The sequence below is a fragment of the Tamandua tetradactyla genome (genome assembly GCF_023851605.1).
Source record: "Tamandua tetradactyla isolate mTamTet1 chromosome 22 unlocalized genomic scaffold, mTamTet1.pri SUPER_22_unloc_3, whole genome shotgun sequence".
In the NCBI taxonomy this organism is placed as follows: Eukaryota; Metazoa; Chordata; class Mammalia; order Pilosa; family Myrmecophagidae; genus Tamandua; species Tamandua tetradactyla.
Window position 1 is genome coordinate 192147 of NW_027518253.1, and position 23393 is coordinate 215539.

At 39.1% G+C, this 23393-nt stretch overlaps 1 long non-coding RNA gene across 5 annotated transcripts in view; it reads right to left on the minus strand.

The window, feature by feature from the left end:
• Positions 1-1319: 1319 nt before the first annotated feature.
• Positions 1320-23393, minus strand: part of LOC143673003 (uncharacterized) — a 66298-nt gene continuing 44224 nt past the window's right edge. For all 5 annotated transcript variants that reach the window (XR_013170137.1, XR_013170135.1, XR_013170136.1 and 2 more), the window contains one exon: positions 1320-1419. This is a non-coding gene — a long non-coding RNA (uncharacterized LOC143673003). The remainder of the gene's footprint in view (positions 1420-23393) is intronic.

Consider the following 23393-nt stretch of genomic DNA (forward strand, 5'->3'; position numbering starts at 1 on the left):
GGCAGTTTGGCGGCTCCTCAAAAAGCTGAATATAGAATTGCCATACGACCCAGCAATACCATTGCTGGGAATACACTCAAAGGACTTAAGGGCAAAGACACAAACGGACATTTGCACACCAATGTTTATAGCAGCATTATTTACAATTGCAAAGCGATGGACACAGCCAAAATCTCCATCAACAGAAGAATGGCTAAACAAACTGTGGTATATACATACGATGGAATATTACGCAGCTTTAAGACAGGATAAACTTATGAAGCATGTAATAACAATGGATGGACCTAGAGAACATTATGCTGAGTGAGTCTAGCCAAAAACTAAAGGACAAATACTGTATGGTCCCACTGATGTGAACAGACATTCGAGAATAAATTTGGAATATGTCATTGGTAACAGAGTCCAGCAGGAGGTAGAAACAGGGTAAGATGATGGGCAATTGGAGCTGAAAGGATACAGACTGTGCAACAGGACCAAATACAAAAATTCAAAAATGGACAGCACAATAATACCTAATTTTAAAGTAATCATGTTAAAACACCGAATGAAGCTGCATCTGAGCTATAGGTTTTTGTTTTGTTTTGTTTTGTTTTTACTATTATTACTTTTATTTTTTTCTCTATATTAACATTCTATATCTTTTTCGGTTGTGTTGCTAGTTCTTCTAAACTGATGCAAATGTACTAAGAAACGATGATCATGCATCTATGTGATGATGTTAAGAATTACTGATTGCATATGTAGAATGGTATGATTTCTAAATGTTGGGTTAATTTCATTTTTTCCGTTAATTAAAAAAAAAAGAGAAGGGGTAATTGTAGCTGAAGGGATACAGACTGTGCAACAGGACTGGATATAAAAACTCAGAAATGGACAACACAATACTACCTAATTGTAATGCAATTATGTTAAAACATTGAATGAAGCTGCATGTGAGGTATAGGTTTTTTTTCTCTCTATTATCGTTTTAATTCTTATTCTGTTGACTTTTTATTTCTTTTTCTAAATCGATGCAAATGTACTAAGAAATGATGACTATGAAACTATGTGATGATATTAAGAATTACTGATTGTACATGTAGAATGGAATGATTTCTAAATGTTTTGTTATTTTGTTTAATTAATAAAAAAAAGCAAAAAAAGAAAGAAATATCTCTTTAATGTTACCAACCATGATTCTGAAATAATGAAGATTGTAAAACACTTAATATCAACTTAACATGATCAGAGAATTCATGATCTATCTTTTTCCCCCATGGCAAATTTATATTAGCCTTTGTGCACCTGAACTCACCAAGCATGATTTTTAGTATCACTTACCAGCATAGACAATGGAAATCAAGAAGATCAATACAATAACCATCATTATTAATTTCCTTCTGATAAACTTTGCAGTATGAAATCTCCTCTCTTTTGTACCTACAAACAAGGAAAATATCCATTATTTAAAGTCTCAATCTAGTTCAAATAATGAAAAATGTCTCTGTTTACAAAATGTTAATCTGCTCAAGCCCAATCATGGAGATCTCATTCCTCAGACTGGGAGAGTTACCTATTCGCTGCAGCCTGGGAGCAGTCAAGAAAAGTCAAGTTGTCAATCTCAAGACTTGTGAATCAGCTCACAAATCCAGAAAAATGTACAAAGAAGTAGCATTGTGTTCCAAGCCAGAGTAATATCTTTACAGAGCAATTTGTTCAAATTGTCTGTCTGAACACAGCAGGGAGAAAACAGAAGAAAACAGAAAATCATATTGGTTTCAGCTTTTGCTGGAAATTAATTAATTTAGGCCATTTGTCCAAATCCCAGCTCAGTGTAAACTAATTTTGGGAAATCTCCCCCAAAGGGGTTAATATTTGGCTAAAATAAATAGTAGCTATTAGTTCAATAAACTCTTGGCAAGAGGATAGATAAGAAATTATTCTTATAAGTGGATGGGAATCTGACTTGGCCCAGCTTCATTACAAGGCAATGAGGCAGGACTTCACAAAATAAAATATGCAGTAGTTTGATCCTTCAATTACATTTCCAAGAATCTACCCTAGAGAAATACTTAGCTGACATCAATGGATATATCTATAAAGATACCCACGTCCCTGCAGTATGTTTGTTAACAATAAACATTGAAAACAATTTCATGTCCATCCATTTGGGAAACATTTACCTATGTAATGGTTCATCCATCTCATGAAAGGACATGCAGTTGTTTGAAGACACAGAACAAATAATGAAAATTCTGATGGACTTTTCCATCTCTGAACCTTAAAACCTGAGTCTCTAATTTAAATCATACTGGGAAAACCCTGTGGGAACCTGAAAGATTCACATTACTAAAGGAGTTTAGCACAAAGAATTTGCTTTTGCAAGAGGTTGTTTTACTAACAACATCTAAAATTCCAGAGACCAAGAACACAAAGACACTAGATCAAGATGGATTTTCCATCTTTGGACTGGCAGGACTAGTGTGTATGAAACATTTTCCATTTACCAGGCATGGGGCTTAATAATATACCTGTCCATGGTTGAAAACTGATGACAATCCATGTAAAAAGGTGTCCTATTTGGGCAATTTTATAATGAAGAATTGACCTGTGGAAAATTCAAGAAACTTTGTCAAAATCAAGCTATTTCTCAGAAACTCTTGTTACACAGAGCCTGCAGTTTCACTACAGTCCATTCTTCTCTAGTTCTCTGTTCTGGAGATTTTACAATGAGAAAGAATAAAAGGAAAGCAACTTGTGATGTCTGGAAGTGGCCTGACACATACAGAGACAATCTACTGTTTCAATATTGAAGATAAACAATCTTACAGTACACATACCTCAGAGAAGTTACTCTGATCATGATAAAAAGTAAAACATCATACAAATGTTCCTAGACAGTGATAAAAACAAGATAGAAAAATGCTGGACATCCTCTCTTGGTAAGTAAATGACTGCTACTTCATATCCAAGTTGTAAAATTGTATATGTTCTGAAAGCATCTTATTTGGAACAATCATGACCCACCAACCCCTTCCTTAAACTCTCCCCTAAATAACTCAGCTAAAGACCAAATCCCATAATAGGTTCTTCCTAATACACTTTTATTGACACTATAAGGTATGCTTTACCTCTGTGTATGAAGTAATAAAACCAATTTGTTTAATGAGAGATGGGCTCCTGGAAAAGTTAGGCTGAAGTGCACTGAAATCAGCAGTCCAGGAATGGGCAGCTGCAGAATCCCAGCCTTAGGAACAAGTTTTGCACTAATGCCTTTGTGCTCCTGGAATCTGGAAATTCAGAGATTGTTCTTACACTTGCAAAAACAAATTATGTGCTAAACTCCTTTAGTAGTGTAAACCTGTGGGATTCCTACAGGATTTTCCCAGTATGATTTAAATTAGAGAGATTGAGGTTAAGATTCATAGCCTAGTTAATAAAGTGCAGCAGAAAGAGTCTAACAGGCCTGGATTAGTGAAAACCCAGCATATGAAGATGGGATCAAATAATCAACTTTTTGATTAACAGATGACCAAACTCACCAATTACCCAAAAGAAAGATGTAGACACTCTATTGATGAAGTACTCTGCTCTTCTGGTTGTGCAACTCAAACATACAGCCTAAACTCACATTGAAAGTTCTACAACTACTCTATAACAATATCCAAAGAACCTGGAAATTTTGTTGACAACAAAATTATGCTTTCATATACTATTTTCATATAGCTAGTACCCAAGGAAAGCTACATTTCTTTAGCAGATTAGATAAAATAAATTTGTCAATTCCCCTGCAAACAACCTTTAGTACAACCTTTATGGTGTACTAAAATGCATTTCTGGATCTTGCAGAATGGTTGTCCCCCAGTGTCTCTATAGATTCTGTCCAGCCTCTTTCTCCCACAAGGTCCTTAGCCTTTTCCTCCTGCTTCTTCCCATGTAACTTCAGGATGTTGCCCTCAATTCCTTCATCTAGATAAGGAAGAATCCCTGAGGTTCTCACAGCTCTCTTTTCTTTCTAGAAATCCTGATACTCATATATGAACCTGTTGGCAGGCCCCCTAGCTTCATTTTTCCTCTTCTCTATTTCCTTGCAATTATTGTTTTGATTTTTAGAGGCTGTCTTTTATATTCTCTTGCAAATCTTGAGGTTTTTTTTATTCCTGCTATTATTTTAATTTCCAAGACCTATATTGTTAACTTGTGATCTGAACAAAGGAGCATGAAGGTCTGACAAGGCCAAGAATTCAGTGAAAACAGGATCCATTATGCCACTTCCCCTCCCTTGGCTGATCTGCCATTAGTTGATTGGGTAGGATGGCAGGAAAAAGGAGCTGGGAGGGGCAGGGCATGCAGTGGAAGTTTAAGTCAAGTGTGATCATAAGAAGGTCCTACATTAAGTGGATGACCCAACTCCAGAGACTGCTGATTAAGCATCTACTGCTTTTATGCCATATGTTTTCTTCTTCTAGGAGGACCATTTATCTGAATGTACTGGGAAGCCCACACTTTTTTGCCCTGGTTACAAACTTCTTCCATGTAAACACCAAAAATTAGTATAATTCTCTTTCCCTAAAAATGCTTGACACCTCAGGCCAAGACTTGCACTGGGATCCAGGCTCCTCAGAGACACTGATGTTGGTAGAGATAGTCACTTTGGTCAGTGGTTGTCAGCAGTGCCTCTTGGGCTGGAGGCTGCCCTTACCTGGCCCCTGACAATCCCAAATCATGGCACCACCAATTGACAGGTTTGGACCAGATACTACTTCCTATAAATTCCCAGGGTTTCATAAGGACATAATAGGGGTGGCCATTTTCCCTCTCTTGACGCATTGCCTGGATGGTTGTTTCTTCCTGAAACAAAACTTTACCTGAAATCCTTTGCCTCATCTTTTGTGAGTTTGCCTTTCATCTAGTGCCAAAATCCAGGTCTCAGAGTGAGGTGAACCCCAAACACTGGCCTTGCAACCTGGAAGCAGCAGGCAGTGGCAGCTCATCTCAGGCTTACTCCCAGATACTGGTTGGTAGGTCCCTGGGTGTGGGTCCCCTGAGTCTCTTCCAGCAGTCTGTAAGGCAAGGGACTCAACCCACCCTGCCTTGCAACTGGGGAAATGGTAGGTAGTGACAGCTTATCCTGGGCTTACTCTCCAATCCTGGTGTTTCAGTCAGGAACAAAGTCCCACAGTAACCCTCCGAACTCACCCTGCAAACTCCACTTCTGATGATGGCCATGCTACCCACGAAGGAACTGGAAATTCATGCACCCAAGCTCACCAAACTGCCAGAACCAATCTCTCAATCAGAACCTTGCCCAGTGAGACATCATGATGGTCACTGAAAATCAGACTTTCCTGATCAAGATTCTAGTCCCCCACTGGGATTGTGCCTGATGTGTCACCATGAAGGTCACCATGAAGTCAAGCCATCTGGAGAACCATATCCAGAAAAGTTCCTCCAGCACACCCTATGGACCCAGAGCCAGGATCTTCCTTTCCAGGCCTCCCCAGATTGATGACAAAACACTGATTTGTCCTTTGTTCAAAACAACCCCACATCTCCATCAGTAAGTCCAAACCAAGGGTCATGATCAAGGTTGGAGGTAAGCTGATATCCTTTTCAATTAATATAGGAACCACATATTTGGTACTCCTTGAACATTCAGGACCTTAAGTCACTTCTTCAATATCTATTGCGGGGGTTGACAGCATCTACCCCTCTAAATACTAAGCCAAACATATGCTCAATGGAAAATCTCTCATTCTCCCAGCAATTTCCTATAATCCCTACCTGTCCCTTCCCATTCTTAGGCCATGACATTTTATTCAAACTTCACTTTACAATTCCCTCACGAAATTATCTCTCTACTTCCTCACCTCCCAGAGCCATTAAAACAATTCCTAATATTCTTGCTAAATGAATTCCTTCAAGGCACCTTCCAGTACTTCTAGTGGAAGCAAAACTAGTACTTATTTTACCTGTCTACCTCTACCTAAACCATGGTTCTAACCTCTTTGTTTTTTATCTCACTCGTCTTTATAGTCAGTGCCAAAAAAACTCCTTATAATTCTCTTACAGGAACCATCCAGACAATAGCAACCACAGTCAATCCACCCAATTGCTGGATATCCACCACACTGATGCCCTAACCCTGCTTGCCTTTCCTTTAAGTCCAGAAACCCTTTTATGAGTCTGTGCACACCATACTGGCTTTGGTGGCTGATAGGTCAAAAACTCCCATCAAATGTACCAGAAAGTGAAGATATATCAATTCTTCGTCAAGCCATAAACAAAATGAAAAACTCCCAACCAATAGAAAATTCAGATTCTATTGGCATAATTACAGTTTTAATGATTGTGCTGGTTTGAAAGGATGTATGTCCCCTATAAAAGCCATGTTTTAATCTAAATCCCATTTCATAAAGGCAGAATAATCCCTATTCAATACTGCATCCTTGAAACTGCAATCAGATCATCTTCCTGGAGACGTGGTTTAATCAAAAGTGGTTGTTAAACTGGATTAGGTGGCAGCATGTCTCCACCCATTTGGGTGGGTCTTGGTAAGTTTCTGGAGTCCTATAAAAGAGGAAACATTTTGGAGGAGGAGATTTGGAGAGAGCAGAGATTGCTGCAGCACCATGAAGCAGAGAGTCCATCAGCCAGCACTTTGGAGATAAAGAAGGAAAACACCTCCCCAGGAGCTTCATGAAACAGGAAACCAGGAGAAGAAGCTAGCAGATGATGCTGTGTTTGCCATGTGCCCTTCAAGCTGAGAGAGATGCTCTGACTGTGTTTGTCATGCACCTTCTCACTTGAGAGAAAAACCCTGAACTTCATCAGCCTTGCTGAACCAAGGTATCTTTCCCTGGATGGATGCCTTTGATTGGACATGTCTATAGACTTGTTCCAATTGGGACATTTTCTTGGCCTTAGAACTGTAAACTAGCAACCAATTAAATTATGCATTTTAAAAGTTATTCCATTCCTGGTATATTGTATTGCAGCAGCCAGCACACTAGAACAATGGTCAAGCCCTTCCTATACTTTAAACACCTCTCTTCACGACCCTATGCAGCTGAATTAGGGCATATATCATCTACATCCTGCAATTATACTTTATTCTTTAGTACAAACACCTTACAATGGTATTCAAATCAATATATACCAAGACAGCATCTCAAATCAACTTTTATATGGAATTATTCAGGCATTAACAGAATGCTCCCTATGCACATAATTACTAAAAACTATAGTGAAGGCACTCTATGCTTTAACAGCTCTTATAAACAAACTGGACTGTTTAGTCTGGGAATCTGGTTGGGACAAATATATAATTTAATCAAATCAAATAAAAAAAAGAACCCCCCAAATTTTCCTTTTCTTTCTGCAATCTCCTGTGTCAAACAAAGCTAATCTTTAACATCTGTGACCCTCATTACTCTCTTCTATGCATAAATGTAGTGTATGGCAGAACCCAAACGTTCAACTTATCTACCCACACAAGTTAATATTTTATCCCCTCTGAACCTTAAACAGCCCTGACACTCACAGGCACTGGTTTTATTTCCTTTGTAGGAACACTGCATACTTAGTACTTCCTTGACTATGGACAAGAACCCGTACTATAGGATCCATTATTCCTAATGTCACTATCTTAAAACCCAAGAAATGGTCTCTTCCAGACAAATACCTAATCTAGTTTCCTTTCTTGAAACATCACTTCAACCTCAAAAATGAAAAAAAGCAGTTCTTAGAAGATCCAGCATTTGGATTTCATACCCATGCAAACGCTATTCTAGAAAAGCCTGGCATAGGACACACCACCTACTGCAGTCTGTTTTGGTTTGTAGGAATTCCACTATTGGAACAATCAATTCTAAATATCTCCTTCACATTACAGCTATCCTGGAATGCAACAATATGAGCCATTAATAATCAAAACAGGAGATAGTCTAGCTTCAGTCGTTCTACAAAACAGGAAAGCATTAGCTGTTCTCACCACAGTCATAGGAGGCACCTGTACAATCATAAATGAGACTTATGTTTCTATATTAATAAAACTGGGAAGGTAGAAGAAAAATCTTAAAATTTTGAATGAAATCATTCAAAAGCCAAGGATGCTAATTATGGGAATCAATCGTGGCTGTCTTCATTTTTCTCCTATTTCACTTCACTCTAAAATCATTTCTGGTATCCCTTATAATACCATTACTGTTGCTATTATTGGTTCTTCTCCTTAGCCATTGTCTCCAAAGCTCCTCTCCCAGTTCATACATCGAGTCATCTGGTCAATAATCCAAGAATACATGAATGATGCCTCCCAATATGAGCAGCAGCAGAAACAACTACTCCTGTCCCATGGCACCTCCTCAAGAGTACGTGAATGATGTCTCCCAATATGTGGAGTAGAAACAACCTCTTCTCCTGTCCCACAGCACCTCTGGCCACCCCCCCACACCAAATTTTTCCACTTAGGAAGACTATACCCCATTTTAGCTGGAAGCAATTACCAAAAATGGACCATTGCCCCATTTCTCCTATTACCAAAAAGACCCAAATGTTAGCTTGATTTACAGGACCCCTTCCCCTGAGGATGTGACCCATCCTTGACAAATAATTCAGAAAGCCTCTCCGATCCCAATTCATGCCAGCCCACATCTCCTTCACCCTTCAGCATTTGCACTCTTGTGATAACCTCCCATTAGTCAATCTCCACCCTCCAGCTGATTCATTTTTGCAGTAAATTCCTTTACTCACTATCCACCCTCCAACAGTTACAACCCTGCATAACTAAGGCAGCATTTACACTCTGAACTTTACCAGTGCAAAGCTGCCAACTCCTAACTTAGATCTGTTTCAGAAAACTAGCCAATAAGAACTAGTTTATGCCTAACCCTTGTTCCCAGCTCCCTAATCCCAAACCATAAAAACCCTATCCCCTGCCACCTCAGGGCAGCCATTCCTCCCTCTATCGAAGTGCTGCCCAAGTGGCTGTTTCTTCCTGAAATAAAACTTTGAAAAAAAAAAGACATATTAGTACCATACATCACAGAATGTTTAGCAGATTGAAATAATTCATCTCCACTGTTAGTACAGTTTGTGAAGAAATTTTGGCTAAGATTAGACATTATAAGTATCCTCAAGAACAGGGTTTTTTTTTTCTTTAACTGTTTCATACAACTTGTAATGTGGGCATAAAATAAATGTGAAGCTTAAATGAATTATCCACATGAACACATAAACCCCACCAAGATCAACCCTTGAAAATTTCAAGCTGTCAGGAGCTTCCCACATGTCCCTTCCTGATCACACCCAGTAGTACATTTAGCAGTCAGCACTACCTAATTTTCATGATATTCAATCTTTGCTTTACTTTATAACTATCTGCTTATTATGTACCCTTAACAAGTTTGGATTTTAACCTGTAATCATAGAGTATACATACTCTGTTTGACTCTTTTTCACTAGAAAGTATGGATTCAATAGCAATCACTAATTCATCTAATATTTTAGTAATTAAATATACCACAATTGTTTATTTTTCTTAGTGATAGTGGACACTTGGGTTAATTCTGTTCTGTGGCATTTACAGCAACCTAGCTATAGTCCTTCTTATACTTGTGTCCTGGGAGAAGTGAGCACTCTTTCTCTGCATTACACAAAAAGCAGTGGAATTAGTCACTCTGGGATGCATCAGGGCATCACAGTAATCTGTTTGACCTCATGCCTTATTCAAGATCCCACGCATTTTTAGTGTTCCAAAAACCTGACCATACAAGTTAATTTAGATAAAGAACTACCCAAAATATAAATTTTGCAACATATAAACATCTTGACCTCACACAGAAGTCAAAGTTTGAAAATATGGACCATATCATCTTTTTTGTTCCTGACATTTCATTCAATATCCTGTCCTCAAGGTTCATTCACCTAGTTGCCTGCCTCAGAACTACTTTCCTGTTTGCAGCCACTTTGTAGTTCATTGTATGTATACACTGCCCCCCTTCCATTCCTCAGTCATTGTACCCTTAGGCCACCTCCATCCATTGTGAATCTCAAAAACTACCACCTTAAACACCACTGTGCAAATGAACATTTGTGTCCAGACTTTCAGTTTCTCCAAGTATATATGTAGCAATGGGATTGCAGGATCATATGGCATCCCCACCTCTAGCCTCCTGTGGAAACACCACACTGCCCTTCTGAGGGGCTGAACCTCTCAGCTCCCCTACCAAAACTAGATAGGTACAGCTCCCTCTCCACATTTTCTCCAGAACTTATTTCTTCCTGTTCATTTTAAAGTTTTCACTATTTAAAATCATACAATTCAATTTAAGTAAAAAAAATCAATGGTTTCTGGTATAATTACGTAGCCATATCTTTGCCACCACAATTAATATGAAGACATTTCCTTTTCTTCTGCAAAGATTCTTTTATCTCTTTCTCATATCTCCTGCTTGTTGAAATTTAGTCTTGGCATTAAAAAGGAAGCATATTACAATGTTACTATTGACTTTAGACCCTAGTTTACACTGACTGTATTTTTTTCTGGTAAACCATTCCATTTCTAACACATTGCAAAGTTGACATTCATTTGTTATCCCTCATGCAAAAACATTCTTATATTCATACATTTAATCACCAACATTTTCCACTCTAAGACATTCCTAAGGTATACTATCTCAGTCTTTATTCTCTATCTTTCCTTTTGGTATCATATGTGCCCGCAGCTCTTCTCCCTCAACCATACTCACTTCCAGCTTCATTCAGTGTACTCATATTAATCAGGTAGTATTGTGCTATTGATTTCTGAATTTTTACAATCAGTCCTTGTTTTAGTTTGCTAGCTGCCAGAATGCAATACACCAGAGATGGATTGGCTTTTAATAAAAGGGGCTTTATTTTATTAGCTCTTCAGAGAAAAGGCAGCTAACTTTCAACTGAGGTGCTTTCTTATGTGGGAAGGCACAGGGTGATTTCTGCTGGTCTTCTCTCCAGGTGTCTGGGTTCCAACAACTTTCCCAAGGGTGATTTCTTTCTGCATCTCCAAAGGTCTGGGCTGAGCTGCCAGTGCTGAGATGTGGTATGCTGAGCTGCTTGGGCTGTGCTAGGTTGAGCTCTCACATTTAAGCACCAGCCAATTAAAACAAACATCATTCACTGCAGCACGCATGCATCCTAGCCAACAGCAGATGTAATCAGCAGCAGAGGAGGTTCACACACCATTGGCTCATGTCCATAGCAACAGAACTAGGTGCCTTCACCTGGCCAAGTTGACAACTGAATCTTACTAACTGCAGTTCTGTACTACTTCAGAACTAAATGCCCAATCTCTACCCTCTTTCTATATCCTGATAACTTGTGTCCTTAACTTTAACTCTCAAAGTTCACATTAATTTTAGTTCATATTAGTGAGACCATACATTTGTCCATTTGTCTCTGGCTAATTTCACTCAGCATAATGTCCTCAAGTTTCATACACATTTTTACAGGCTTCATGACTTTATTCTGTTTTACAGCCACATAATATTCTATCAAATGTAGTAGGTAAGCCTCCTTCCCCCATGGTGTGACTAGCCCTTATAGAATATTTCCACTGCAGTTCCATAATGGACAGCCCCTAACAGATATTCCTAAGCAGTTCCAAAACTGATCCTATGCCCACCCTTAGGCAGTTGCCTCCACCCTCCAGCCCTGCTTGGCTACAGCTGTGTTTAACTTTGCACACAGCCAAGACTCTCATGTATAAAGAACCTCTAATTGCTCTTCTGGGCTGAAGTCTGACTTCAGACCTCAACCTTGCCAGTACCTGAATAAATTCCTTTGCCTATGGTCAGTCTGTCTCTGAGCCTTCTTCAAATCTAATAGTACATACATAACACAGCTTGTTTAGTCATGAATCTGGTGGTGGACATTTGGGCTGTAGAAAGGACCTGTCAAACTGCCTTCCAAAGTGGTTGCAACTTTTTACATTCGTAAGAGTGGATATAAGCCTCTTTTTCAACATCCTCTCCAGTATGTTGACATTTTCAATTTTTTACTTTTTGATAATGGCTATTACAGTGGGTGTGTGATATCTCATTGTGGTTTCAGTGTGCATTTCCCTAATAGCCAGTGAAGGTAAGCATCTTTTCATATGCATTTTAGCCATTTGTATTTATTCTGAAAAGTGTTTGTTCATATCTTTTGCCCATTAAAAAAAATTTTTTTGTCTTTTTGTGGTTGAGCTGTAGAATGTCTTTATATATTCTGGATATTAAACCCTTATCTTATATGTGTTACCAAATATTGTCTCCCACTGAATAGGCTTCCTTTTTACTTTCCTGACAAAATTGCTTGATCCATAAGAGTGTTTAATTTTGAGGAGCTCCCATTTATCTACTTATTTTTTCATTGCTTTTGCTTTGGGTGTAAGGTCTTAGAAACCACCTCTTATTACATGATTTATAAATATTTCTGCACATTTTCATCTAAAATTTTTATGGCTTTAACTCTAATGTTTAGTTTTTCATCAATTTTGAGTGAATGTTGTATAAGGATATCTTCTGCATATGGATATCCAATTCTCCAAACACCATTTATTGAAGAGGCTTCTCTCACCCAGTTGGGCTGGCCTGACAACCTTATCAAAGATCAATTGTCTATAGATGAAAGGGTCTATTCCTGAACACTTGATTAGATCTCATTGGTCAGTATATCTATCTTTATGCCAGTACCATGCTGTTTCAACCATGTAGCTTTATAATATGCTTTAAAGACAGGTAGTGTGAGACCTCCCACTTCACTTTTTTCTCAATATAATTTCATCTATTTGGGGCACCATGCTCTCCCAGACAAATTTGGTTATTAGTTTTCCTACTTCTGCAAAGTAAGTTTTGGGGATTTTAATTGGTATTGCACTGAATCTATTAATTAATTTGGATATAACTGACATATTAACTTCCAATCCATAAACACTTTATGACATTCCATTTGTTTCAGACTTCCATGATTTCTTTTAGAAATTCTTATAGCTTTCTGTGTGCATGTTGTTTGTGTCCTTGGCTAAATTTATTTCTAAATATTTGATTCTTTCAGTAGCAAGGATGTTGACATGAAGAGAGGAAGAGCCTAGGTCTCTGAGGGCTTCTGTTAATGAATGAATCAATGCTTTTAAAAGACATTTTAAAATGCCTTTAAAATCATAAGAAAAAAGTTCAGGACAAAGAAAATGTTTTAATATGCAATATTAATATACGTTGTTTTCTATTTGTCTATTTCAGTATAGTCATGAATATAATTTTTCATATTATTCATAAAAAAGAACCCACTGAAGGAAAGGTGCCTAGGGCCCAAAAAATTCATGATACAGCCCTCTGATACCACCATTATCTTGTTAAATGGTGACAAGAAACCCGTATTTATAGATAGGTTCTTCTATTCACAACCTACGCATTCCTACCTGCTGCAGTGAGAAAAGTGTCCGCCTACCTCTCTGACATTCTGTTCCTAGAATACAGCACGAGCTCTGTTTGGAAAAGAGTGACATTAAGATTTTTTTCAGCTTTTGGCTATCATTGCTTTATAACCCAAACTGAAATATCTGCCAGGGAGCAGACACTAACATTTCCTCTTTAACTCTTTCAGTTAAAGAGTTTGTGACCCTCACCTCACAAACCCCTCTCTCCTCTGCAGGCATATCTATGGATGAAACTGATCATTGTGTGTAGTTTGGGGACGAGCATCTTTATATTAGCAGTGCCTGAGCTCAAAACTAGCCAATAAAGTGCTTTGCTGTAGCACCATTCGCTCTAGCATTACCCTGCTATAATTTAAAACCTGGCACCAAAACTTGATGTCATATCATAAGGAAATAATTAAAGTTGCTCTCCAAGAATAAATTTGTTCATGTTTGCAAAAAATCCAACTACTCAATAATAGAAGAAAGTATAAGCTAGGGAGCGTCCATACTTATAAAATCCTTCTGTAGAAATGAGAATTATCCAGATTTATATTGATGTAGGGAGATGTTCATTTTTTAAGTGAGAAAGCAGGTCAAAATTTTTTCTACCCATGTGCATGGAAACAGATGAGAATACTCTATAGAACAATGGCATCAGAAAGATATTTTCGTCTGCAAGGGAAGACAAAACTGACCGGACAACCTTCACCTGAGGAAATGTACTTCACACAACAAGGAACCTGGAGCTGGCCTGGCCCTGGCTCCATAATCCGTGGTACTCACACTCATCCTCCTTCCGATTCGGCCATGCTCCCAGGCTGTCCTTCCACCTGCTCAGGTGATGGCAGCACATCCAGACCGGCCAGTAACAGAGGAAGGACAGAGCAGTATCTTCCTTGGACCCCTCTCTCTAGGCCTAGAGACCTTTCCCAGAAGCCTCCACCAGCCTCTGACCCACTCTCATTGGCCAGCTCTAGGTCACATGCGTATGCCTAAACCAATCACTGTAAAGGGGAAATCACCACTGTTAATGGCTTATGTCAATCAGGATGCACCCCTCTGGATGGAAAGGGGGGAACCTCCCTTAGGAACGTGGCCAAGGTGAGGAGGGGGGCAATCTGGACAAATTAAGAGTTTTATTCAAAAGGGAGGGTGAGAAGTGGGAGCCAGGAAGTAGTGAACTCCAGCACCAGCTGCGCAGGACACACAGCAAAGAGCTGGTGGGGCATCTCAGGAAAACAAGGTTGCTGAGAGTGCCCCACATTGAAGCCAGCCTCTGCTTACTTTCTAGCTCCACATCTCTGCTTTAGCTGTTTCACTTCTGCATTCCTTAACTATGAAGTGCAGATAGTAACAACAAGATTTTTAACTTTCTCATTTAGAGGGCACTGAAGAGATACTGCAGGATACTGCAGGAAGATACTTCTCTAACTGATTCCATCGGCTGCACATTTGGTCAACCTCCTGGTAAGATGAAACTTTTATTGCTCTGTCCACTGGGAGGGGCCCAGTTCTTCCCTCACTGCCCTAGGTGATGGTGTTCCCCATAAGCAGTGATCCAAATGCAGCTGGAGGTAGTGAGGCCCCCCCATTTAAGCCCTGATCCACTTTCCTATTGGTAATGAGTTAAACACCCTCAAGTCCTTTATCTTGGGAAAAAAGCTAGAGGTTTTCTAGGAAGCACCAAAGCAGATCAACTGCACAGTCTTCATGTTTGGCAGGCAAAAGAAAAACATGGGTTTAAAAAATGGTTTGCAAATGAATGTTAGTATTGCATGGCATTGATAATAGATGATATTATGGGTAAAAGTACAATCAATGTAAGCTAGCATCTATAGTCATAGTAATATGCTTCCACTGTATGTAAAAAAGGCATTATATCAAAACTAAATGACAGTGGAGGGGGAATGGGAAAGGGGCATGGATTCTTTGTGGAGGGAGAGGAATGTCTTCAGATAGAGTATGGTGGTGAAGGCATGTGTATACACTTAGGTTGATTTGGATTGTATGATGTGTGAATAAAAATATTTAAAAATGAACAGAGAGAAACAAATGGTAGAAAGAACACGGAGAAAGCAAAGTACCTATTCATTGTTGGTAGGGAAATGAGAGGTTCAGCCCCTCAGAGGGCAGTGTGGTTGCTCCAGACTAGGGATGGGTTTGCATATGATCCTGAAACCCCATTACTCAGTATGTACCTGGAGTAACTGAGTGAGGAGACATGAATGGACATTTGCACACTGGTGTGCGTGGTGGCAGTGCTCACAACCCACAATGAATGGAACTGGCCTAAGGGTACAGTGACTGAGGAATGGGTGGGTACAATATGGTATATATATATATATATATATACATACATACAGTGAACTACTGAGTTGCTACAAGAAGGAAGGAAGTTGTGTGACACGCAACTAGATGAATTAACTTTAAGGATTGTATGTTGAATGAAATATAAGGAAAAAATACAAATATTATCATGTCTCAATCATGTGGACTAATTATAATATAAAATCTCAGTGAACTTAGGTCAAGAGCATGGGTCATAAGGTTGGGGTCTATTGTAAGCTCTTACAACAGTTGCATATATTCAGGAGGTGTAACTGTTAATTCTAAATTCCTAGATACTGGGCTTTTTGTATATAACATGGTCAGTTCTAGAAACTTTGGGGATTTGCATGATACCTGATACACAGAGTTATAGCTCTGAAGCTCTGGAAGTCAGCGGTACCCTTTACAGAACTGTTTAAAAAGTTGAAATAGTGATCAGACTTTGAGTAGAGATATGAATGAAGCTGATATAGTTAGGACTAAGTATATCAGAATACAAGGTAAAGGATGATATTATCTACATTTTAACTTCTGTGTGAGAAGTTTTTAACTTCTCAAATTCTGTGTGAGACTGAAGGGAGAGATATTTATTGGGTACAAAATTTATATTTTGGGTAGTGAATTTCTTAATTCAACTTGTATTGTCAGTTAAGTTGAACCTCATATGTACGTGGAATCTTGAATAGGGCACGAGATTTTGTTGGTCTATACAGGTTAGCATGATGCCTCATTAAATCCCAGAGTAATTTGGGCAGTGAGTAGAGAAGTATTTGCAAATTACTAAGTACATTGTAATAGGGAGAAAGAAGGAAATATTCAACTTCTCCATTTGGAGAATTTCTGATATTCTCAGAAGTAGTGGGGATGACCAGATCAAAAGGCTGGATCCTAGATCTTGGGGTTTGCCCCTATGAAATTTATTCCTGCAAAATATAGGCTAAAATCTACTTAAAATTAGGCCTAAGAGTCACCTCAGAGAACCTCTTTTGTTGCTCAGATGTGGTCTCTCTCTAAGCCAACTGGGCAAGTCCTCCCTTCTATATGGGCCATGACTCTTAGGGATGTAAATCTCTATGGAAATGCGGGGCAGAAATCCTGGGATGAGCCAGAACCTCACATCAAGTGATTGAGAAATCCTTCTTGACCAAAATGGGGAAGAGAGAATGAGGCAGAATAAAGTTTCAGTGGCTGAGAGATTTCAGAGTCAAGAAGTTATCCTGGAGGTTATTCTTATGTATTATATAGGTATCAATTTTTAGTTTGTGGTGGAGTGACTAGAGGGAAGTACTTGAATCTGTTGAGCCATGTTTCAGTAGCCTTGATTATTGAAGATGATTGTATGAAGGTATAATGTTTACAATGTGACTGTGTGTTCTTGAAAACCTTACGTCTGATGTTCCTTTTATCCAGGGTATGGGCAGATGAGTAAAAAAAAAATATGGATAAAATAAATAAATAAATAATAGGGGGACAAAGGGTAAAACAAATTGGGTAGATGGAAGTACTAATGGTAAAAAAAAAATTACCCTGGAGTGAGACCTAGGCACTCTATTTTTCCAAATTTCCCCAGTCATCTCAGGTTGTACTCAATGTGCAGAACTACTTCATCAATCACTTGGGCCCTGGGGTCAGAATTCCAGTTGCTGCTCACTTGCTGTGTGAACGTGGACAAGGGGTTTCCTCTCTCTGAGCTTGACTTTCCTTTTCTAAAAGACTCAGTGGGGTGGTATGGAGGTGGGGGACAATAATGTGATGTAAAGAAAGCCCCTGGAGTAGTGCCTGGTACATATTAGGGCCTCAATATATTGTGGTGGTGGTTTTTATTACTATTATTTTGCTGCCAAGCAATCATTGCCAAGTTTCTGGGCTCCTGGGAATGTCATTATGCTGGAGACAGTGGGGTGGAGGGAGTGTGATTAGGATACCTTCCCCTAGCTAAGGGACAGGCATATGTCCGAAGCCAGGCCAATGGGATGCTCCCTCCCTGGAACTGGAACCTTAAATAGATGGGTCTAGGTGGGAACTCCTTCAACCAGTGTGGTGGAATCCTAACCACACTGGTTTTGCCAGGTGACTAGTCTCATAATTTCCCCTTCCTGCCTTCCAGAGCTGCCTCAGTTTCATCTCATTTCCCAGTTCTTCACCCTCACACGACTTCTGGAAATACCCATCCTCCTGTCAGTTTATTCCCATTGACTAAGTTAGCCAAAGTCAGCTTCTGTAGCTTGTGACCAAAGACCCTTGAAACTGACATGGGGAAGGAAGGGATCCTGGATGCACTGCTCCAAGGAGGGGGCATGCTCTGCACTGTCCTCTTGTCCTTCTGAAAAGTACACTAAATACAGGGGAGCATCTAGAGGGCAGGATGCAAATGCTGACAGTGGCTCTCAATATTATACAGGCCCATGGCCCAATTCCTCCTTGGTTCACCTCCCACCACAATACACATTGCTCACACCACTCTGGTTCCACTGGGCTTCTTGCTATTTGTCACTCTCAGTGGGCACACTCCCACTTCAGGGCCTTTGCATATGCTGTTCCCATTGCCTGGGATGCTGCTTCCCAGAAATGCCTGGAGCTCACTCCTGTTCCTCTTTGCTCAAATGCCACACCTCAGTAGAGCCTCCTTCAACCACCATGCTTCAAAATAAAGCCCCTACGTTTTCAGACCCTCCATATTTCCCTTTCCTGGTTTATTATTCTCCAGAACTCTCAACACACCATACCATTTGTTTATTTATTTTGTCTACCACCTAAGCTCCCAAAGGGCAGGAGTTTTTGTCTGTCTTACCCATTTTGTATCTCTGGCAAAGTGACCTGGCACACAGTAGGTGCTCATTAATGCTTGTGGACCTGAGTTGTACTCAGCATAAGCAGTTAAGAATTAGGGGGTGGGGGGATGGAACTATTAAAGGAACAAGACTTGGTTCCATACAGCCCACAGCATGCCCTGGATGACAAGGGGCCTCTGTTTAGGGTGATGGGGAGTCAGGCTCCATGGAAAGCTTCCCCCCCAAAAAAATAGCCTGTAACTGGGGAGGGAGCCTCTTAATGGTGTCTCTTGGCTGAAGACCCAGTATATCTTGGAAGACTCTCACTAAAAATGATAATTAATAATGATAGCTGCAGCAGCTATCATTTATGACTGCAACTCTATTATTTTGCCCTGGGTCTGCGTTTGGGGCTTTGCATTCAGTATCACATTTAAGTCTCAGATCACGTGTATGAGAGAAGATATACCCAATTCAGAACTGAGAAAACCGAAGCTAGAGGAGGAGCAGTAGGACCCCCATGTTTCCCCTCTGCTTCCTCTGGTCTGGCCCACCAGGCATTCAACAGATAATGCTTCCCTTCCTTGCAAGATGCAAGCAGCTTGGGACATGGGGGGTTAGGGTGGAAGGTGGGGCTTCCTTCAGAGGCTCAGGTCTGGCTGTGCAGGAGCTAGGTTGTGAAGTTTGCTTTGGGAAAATCAATGCTTCCTCTCCCACCTCCCAAATTGCCAGTCTTTGAAGCCACCCCAGAAGTCAGTGTCTCCCACCCTTAAGTGTCCCCATGCACAGGCTGCTTCTCTTTTGACATGTGCTGGTGCTCCCCTGACAGTCAGGGCTCCCCACCTCCCATAGGGTGTTGAGAAGCAGACCAGATTCAGCTGCTCCTCATTCCCTGCACTCTCCATAGGAGAAAATCTGTAGTGGTGGGGGCCTGGGGAACCACTTAGATGCCTGGAGTTTGCATACTAATGTGCACACACCTGTGTGTGGGGAGACACATAGCTGTGAGTGTGCATATCTGAGAGCATCTGTATATATGCCTAGGGTTTTCTAAGTGTATCTCTGTGGTGTATTATATGTGTGTGCCTGTGTGAAGATCTGTGTTTTTTTGAGTATAGGTCTGTGTGTATCTATCTGGGTGATGTGTGAGTCTTGTGTAAATGAGTGAAGCTCTGACCAGCATGTGCATGCATGTGTGTTTTCATCTGTGTGTCAGCCTGCCATGTCATCCCACACCCCTGCTGCAACTACATCACCTCTGCACTTGTAGGTCCTCAGACTGAGGCCTCCCATGAACCTTCAGGATGCTGCTTGACTCTCTGTGCATGTGTGTGTGTACCTGCATATGTGTGTATGTCTGTGCATTTATGTGTTTATGTATGAATGTGTGTGTGCATGTGTGTGCATGTGGATTAACATGCTGGAGTTGGCATCCAGGGGCATGCCTGAGCATCAAAGAGCCCTGCCTCCTTCAGTTGCAGTCAGTCTTATTTCTTCGCACTTCCAAGGGTAGCAGCAAGGCTGGAACTAGTAGCTGTCCCTGTCCCCCTGTGGGAGGTGAATCTCATTTTGTTTAAAGAATCAGCTGTCTCTATAAGGAGACATATAGATACATCAGATCTGGCAGAAAGGCCTAGAAATTTTCAACCTGACCTTGTAGACACCCCTGTGTGGGCCTGAAGGAAGAGCTGCTTAGACCCTCTTTCCTACAAAATCCACCAACCCACATCATTATGACTACTTCTGGGGTGGGAAGGGGTGGCATAGACCCCAAGAGTGTTCAAGTTAGGAACTGCTGACTTTCTGTTCTTCTGCCACCCAAACCTGGATGTAACATGTACTCCCCAGATGTTCAAAATTCAATTAGCTATAGATGGAAGAATTTATTTCTGAACCCTCAATTAGATTTCATTGGTCTATTTCTGTGTCCATGTGCCTATAGCATGTTAATTTTGATTACATTATCTTTATAATAAGTTTTAAGATAAGGACATGTGAGTCTTCCAACTTTGTTCTTCTTTTTCAAGATGTTTTAGCTATTCGGGACCACTTTCCTTTCCACATAAATTTGATGATTGGCTTTTCCATGTCTGCCAAGAGGGCTGTTGAAATTTTTATTGGGATTGCATTGAAACTGCAAGTTACCTTGGATAGATTTGACATCTTGACAATATTTAGTCTTCTAATCCATGAACTTGAAAGGTCCTTCTATTTATATAAGTCTTCTTTGATTTATTTTAGCAATGTTTTTTGTGTTTAAGCCCTTTACATCTTTGGTTACATTTATTTCTAAATAGTTGAATCTTTTAGTTGCTACTGTAAATAGAGTTTTTTCTTGCTTTTTCTTCAGATTTTCATTACTACTGTATAGAAACATTACCAATTTGCACCTACCACTTTTATGAATTGGTTATTAGCTCTGGTGACTTTATTTTGAATTTTTGAGTATTTTCTGTACATAGGATCATACCATTGCAGATAGAGAAAGTGATAGTTCTTTTTTTCCAATTTGGATGTCTTTTATTTCTCTTTCTTGTCTAATTTTTTTGGCTAGAACTCCCAGTACTATATTGAGTAGCAATATATTGAATAACATAAGAACATCCTTATGTTCTTCCTGTTTTGGGAGAGAAAGCTTTAAGTCTTTCAACTTTGAGTGTAATGTTCACTATGGGTTTTTCATATATGGATCTTTTGCAATTCAACACTCTTTTTGAGAAAGATTGTGAAACATTCTCTGGGCCTGTTCACTTGAAAGATATTTTAAATGAAAATATAAAAGCACCATAAAATCTTGGTCAGAACATGTTCTTTAGGATAGTTAGAATGTATTTATATTTTGTTTTTCCTGTAGCTAAGTGATGTGTATGGGCCTCAGTTTTATTAAGCTGAAACTTTTTCATTTATAATGTAGGAAAAATAAGAGAGCATAGAATAATTGAAGAATATTATTATTATTATTATGTGAAAGTTTGTATCCTAAACATAAAAATGCAATGTTCCTCACATCTCTAAATGTCTATTATTAAAATGATCTAAAATTAGAAAAGCCCATATCCTATATCTTATGCTTGAAATAATTTCGTGATATAATGTTAAGAAAACATAAATGAACTATGAGTGAATATAAATAAGTACTCACCAAAAGACATTTGAAAACAAAACAACTATACTGGAAAAAAATTGCATACAGAAATCAATGCATTGGGCAATAGAAATCTATTACACCTGATAAATTAAAAAACCTATTAGTATTTAAATATACTCTTAAAAGTGTTGAATACAAATAAGGTCAATAAGAAGCAGGTAAGGTCAAATCCCAGAAGTACATTAAGATAAGCAATATTATAAAGAATATTATGAATATTCCAGTGGGTAATAAAGGTTTGTCAGCCATTGGTAGGAATTTATTGAAATGAAACAGTTCACCTTGTATATATGTTATTAGAAAAAATTAATAAGAAAGTGTAAACCTGTATCACAAAAACAGTGAACCCTAAATAAATCATGGAATATAGTTGAAAGTACAATTATAATAATAGTATTTAATAAATTATAAGAAATGTACCACACTAATGCAAAAGGTTAATAATATGAAGGGGTAGGATTAATAATTTGCTTTTTCTGCATTATTTCTCTGTACATTTACAGTTTCTTTAATTTAAAACAGCAGAGAAACCCAAAAACCAAAGTAAGTGTACTCTTGATATCATCACCAAGTAAAGGGGAAAAATGTGTATGTATTAAAAACAAAAATATAGAGATACATATGTAACTAATTTCTGAATGAGAAGGCATGTTATGCAAATACATATGCAGTGGTAAAAAAGAGGCGAAAATGAGAGAACAGTTTCAAAACATTTGTTACAGTTGACACATAATTGTTAGTATAGTAATAGGATTTGTAAATAAAAAAATGTGTATGCATACTATTACAAAGCAGGCAAACAGAAAAATCTTACCTAAAATGGGTCCACACCCATAGAATGCATTAACTTTAACAATTACTTTCCTGGGGTCCATGCACCTTTGAACCATCACAGGGGAAAAGTTTGGTACATTTCCCCAGGAAGAAAATATTGCTAGGGGATATCTTTTCAGGAGATAGGCCTGTTACTTGCTTATTACTGAATGGTCATGACCTTCCCATATTAGTTCTCACTAAGCATCTTGTATTTTTGTCCCCAGTGTAGTGTTTCTAATCTTTACAACAAAGGAAGATGCATTCCTGAAAATGGGAAACTGAAGTGGCTACAAATAATAACCAGACTGAATGCTGGGTGTGTGGACATTTATCAACTTCTCCAAGAGAATACCTTGGAAAGTGTTGCATTTTAACCTAACAGAGTGGGTTTACTAAATGTTCTCTTGAGATTGGCAGACATAGGCCTTGGTATATGTATATGATATAGTTTTTGCCTCAAGATGTGCTGCTTTATTTGCCTCCCAGGGATATTCATGGAAAAAGGACATGTAGAATATAAAGGTGATTTATTTGAGAGGTAGGATTTGAAACAATGAGCCAAAGAAGCCATAAATTCCTAGATAAGAAAAGAAAAGCTCTTCAGCAAGTTCATCAAAAATGCACATTACATGTCCTTAGCATGTGCCAAAAAACTCCTGACACATATCATGTCTTCTAACAGGCATATTTATGACCTTGAAAACCCTTATTTGGCTCTGTGTTTCCTTGCTCTTGCCCTATATAACTCACTTTAACCCAATGGATGGAGTGGAGTGCTACTCTGAATATCCTGCAGCCACCCAGGACCAGCTTCCCACTCTGGAAGTTCCCTAATAAAGTGTTATATGGAGTAAAAGTTGGATTACTTTGTTTCTTGGTCTTAAATGCCAGCTAAATTTGGTGGGACCTATTCAGA